This window comes from Mesoplodon mirus (assembly GCF_964341445.2).
Source record: "Mesoplodon mirus genome assembly, chromosome: X".
NCBI classification, from domain to species: Eukaryota; Metazoa; Chordata; class Mammalia; order Artiodactyla; family Ziphiidae; genus Mesoplodon; species Mesoplodon mirus.
This window is the reverse complement of record NC_138981.1, coordinates 119254883-119258971: the sequence shown is the minus strand read 5'-3', so window position 1 is coordinate 119258971 and position 4089 is coordinate 119254883. Positions and strand designations below refer to the sequence as shown.

Sequence of the window (4089 nt, the reverse complement as noted above, 5' to 3'; positions counted from 1 at the left end):
AGTTCCCTCTATGCCTACTTTCTGCAGGGTTTTTATCATAAATGGGTGTTGAATTTTGTCGAAAGCTTTCTCTGCATCTATTGAGATGATCATATGGTTTTTCTCCTTCAACTTGTTAATATGGTGTATCACATTGATTGATTTGCGTATATTGAAGAATCCTTGCATTCCTGGGATAAACCCCACTTGATCATGGTGTATGATCCTTTTAATGTGCTGTTGGATTCTGTTTGCTAGTATTTTGTTGAGGATTTTTGCATCTATGTTCATCAGTGATATTGGCCTGTAGTTTTCTTTCTTTGTGACATCCTTGCCTGGTTTTGGTATCAAGGTGATGGTGGCCTCGTAGAATGAGTTTGGGAGTGTTCCTTCCTCTGATATTGTTTGGAAGAGTTTGAGAAGGATGGGTGTTAGCTCTTCTCTAAATGTTTGATAGAATTCGCCTGTGAAGCCATCTGGTCCTGGGCTTTTGTTTGATGGAAGATTTTTAATCACAGTTTCAATTTCAGTGCTTGTGATTGGTCTATTCATATTTTCTATTTCTTCCTGAGTCAGTCTTGGCAGGTTGTGCATTTCTAAGAATTTGTCCATTTCTTCCAGGTTGTCCATCTTATTGGCATAGAGTTGCTTATAGTAATCTCTCATGATCTTTTGTATTTCTGCAGTGTCAGTTACTTCTCCTTTTTCATTTCTAATTCTATTGATTTGAGTCTTCTCCCTTCTTTTCTTGATGAGTCTGGCTAATGGTTTGTCAATTTTGTTTATCTTCTCAAAGAACCAGCTTTTAGTTTGGTTGATCTTTGCTATCATTTCCTTCATTTCTTTTTCATTTATTTCTGATCTGATCTTTATGATTTCTTTCCTTCTGCTAACTTTGGGGGTTTTTTGTTCTTCTTTCTCTAATTGCTTTAGGTGCAGGGTCAGGTTGTTTACTCGAAATGTTTCCTGTTTCTTAAGGTGGGATTGTATTGCTATAAACTTCCCTCTTAGAACTGCTTTTGCTGCATCCCATAGGTTTTGGGTCGTCGTGTCTCCATTGTCATTTGTTTCTAGGTATTTTTTAATTTCCTCTTTGATTTCTTCAGTGATCACTTCGTTATTGAGTAGTGTATTGTTTAGCCTCCATGTGTTTGTATTTTTTACAGTTCTTTTCCTGTAATTGATGTCTAGTCTCATAGCATTGTGGTCGGAAAAGATACTTGATACAATTTCAATTTTCTTAAATTTACCAAGGCTTGATTTGTGACCCAAGATATGATCTATCCTGGAGAATGTTCCATGAGCACTTGAGAAAAATGTGTATTCTGTTGTTTTTGGATGGAATGTCCTATAAATATCAACTAAGTCCATCTTGTTTAATGTATCATTTAAAGCTTGTGTTTCCTTATTTTTTTTTCATTTTGGATGATCTGTCCATTGGTGAAAGTGGGGTGTTAAAGTCCCCTACTATGATTGTGTTACTGTCGATTTCCCCTTTTATGGCTGTTAGTATTTGCCGTATGTATTGAGGTGCTCCTATGTTGGGTGCATAAATATTTACAATTGTTATATCTTCTTCTTGGATCGATCCCTTGATCATTATGTAGTGTCCTTTTTTGTCTCTTCTAGTAGTCTTTATTTTAAAGTCTATTTTGTCTGATATAAGAATTGCTACTCCAGCTTTCTTTTGATTTCCATTTGCATGGAATATCTTTTTCCATCCCCTTACTTTCAATCTGTATGTGTCTCTAGGTCTGAAGTGGGTCTCTTGTAGACAGCATATATATGGGTCTTGTTTTTGTATCCATTCAGCCACTCTGTGTCTTTTGGTGGGAGCATTTAGTCCATTTACATTTAAGGTAATTATTGATATGTATGTTCCTATTCCCATTTCCTTAATTGCTTTGGGTTCGTTATTGTAGGTATATTCCTTCTGTTGTGTTTCTTGCCTAGAGAAGTTCCTTTAGCATTTGTTGTAAAGCTGGTTTGGTGGTGCTGAACTCTCTCAGCTTTTGCTTGTCTGTAAAGGTTGTAATTTCTCCATCAAATCTGAATGAGATCCTTGCTGGGTAGAGTAATCTTGGTTGCAGGTTTCTCTCCTTCATCACTTTAATTATGTCCTGCCACTCCCTTCTGGCTTGTAGAGTTTCTGCTGAGAGATCAGCTGTTAACCGGATGGGGATTCCCTTGTGTGTTTTTTGTTGTTTTTCCCTTGCTGCTTTAAATATGATTTCTTTGTGTTTAATTTTTGACAGTTTGATTAATATGTGTCTTGGTGTATTTCTCCTTGGATTTATTCTGTATGGGACTCTCTGTGCCTCCTGGACTTGATTAACTATTTCCTTTCCCATATTAGGGAAGTTTTCAACTATAATCTCTTCAAATATTTTCTCCGTCCCTTTCTTTTTCTCTTCTTCTTCTGGAACCCCTATAATTCGAATGTTGGTGCGTTTAATGTTGTCCCACAGGTCTCTGAGACTGTCCTCTGTTCTTTTCATTCTTTTGTCTTTATTTTGCTCTGCAGCAGTTATTTCCACTATTTTATCTTCCACCTCACTTATCCGTTCTTCTGCCTCAGTTATTCTACTATTGATCCCATCTAGAGTATTTTTCATTTCATTTATTGTGTTTTTAATCAATGCTTGATTCATCTTTAGTTCTTCTAGGTCCTTGTTAACTGTTTCTTGCATTTTGTCTATTCTATTTCCAAGATTATGGATCTTGGAAATAGAATCTTGGATCAGTTTTACTATCATTATTCTGAATTCTTTTTCAGGTAGACTGCCTATTACGTCTTCATTTGTTAGGTCTGGTAGGTTTTTATCTTGCTCCTTCACCTGCTGTGTGTTTTTCTGTCTTCTCATTTTGCTTATGTTACTGTGTTTGGGGTCTCCTTTTTGCAGGCTGCAGATTCGTAGTTCCCGTTGTTTTTGGTGTCTGTCCCCAGTGGCTAAGGTTGTTTCAGTCGGTTGTGTAGGCTTCCTGGTGGGGGGTCTAATGCCTGTGTTCTGGTGGTTGAGGCTGGATCTTGTCTTTCTGGTGGACAAGTCCACGTCTGATGGTGTGTTTTGGGTTGCCTATGGCCTTATTATGTTTTTAGGTAGCCTCTCTGCTAATGGGTGGGGTTGTGTTCCTGCCTTGCTAGTTGCTTGGCATAGGGTGACCAGCACTGTAGCTTGCTGGTCGTTGACTGAAGCTGGGTGCTGGTGTTGAGATGGAGATCTCTGGGAGATTTTTGCTGCTTGATATTATGTGGAGCTGGGAGGTCTCTTGTGGACCCATGTCCTGAAGTTGGCTCTCCCACTTCAGAGGCACAGCACTGACTCCTGGCTGCAGCACCAAGAGCCTTTCATCCACCCGGCTCAGAATAACAGGGAGAAAAAGTAGAAAGAAAGAATTAGTAGAAGAAAGAAAGAGAGAGGGAAAGAAAGGAAGAAGGGAAGAAAGGAAGGAAGGACGGAAGAAAGAAAGAAAGGAGGGAGGGAGGGAGGGAGGAAGGATGGAAAGAAAGAAGGAAAGAAAGGAGGGAGGGAGGGAGGAATGAAAGCAAAAGGAAGAGTGAATGGAAGAAGGGAGGGAGGGAGGGAGGAAGGAAAGAAAGAAAGAAAGACAGGAGGGAGGGAGGGAGGAAGGAAAGAAAAAGAAAGTGGAAAGAAGAAGGGTGGGAGGGAGGGAGGGAGGAAAGAAAAAGAAAGACGGAAAGGAGGAGCGGAGGGAGGGAGGGAGGAAGGGAAGGTAGGAAAAAAAGAAAGAGCAGGTAAAGTAAAATAGAATAAAGTATGAAATATAGTAGCTTTATTAAAATTAAAAAGTAATTATTGAAAAAAAAAACGGACCGATAGAACCCTGGGACATATGGTGGAAGCAAAGCTATACAGAGAGAATCTCACACAGAAGATTACACATACACATTCACAAAAAGAGAGCAGGGGGAAAAATAAAAAATCTTGCTCTCTAAGTCCACCTCCTCAATTTGGGATAATTCGTTGTAAAAAGAGGAAAAGGGCGAGAAGTCTGAAATCTTGCTAAGTCCACCTCCTTAATTTGGGCTAATTCGTTGTAAAAAGAGAAAAAGGGGGGAAAGTCTTAAATCTTGTCCTCAAAGTCCAC

The 4089-nt window shown here is 39.1% G+C and overlaps 1 long non-coding RNA gene across 1 annotated transcript; it reads left to right on the top strand.

Moving 5' to 3' along the window:
- The first annotated feature begins 3283 nt into the window (after positions 1–3283).
- LOC309796606 lies at positions 3284–3810 on the top strand. The gene is made up of 2 exons (XR_014292480.1): positions 3284–3537; positions 3596–3810. It is a non-coding gene; the product is annotated as an uncharacterized lncRNA (long non-coding RNA).
- Positions 3811–4089: the final 279 nt, after the last annotated feature.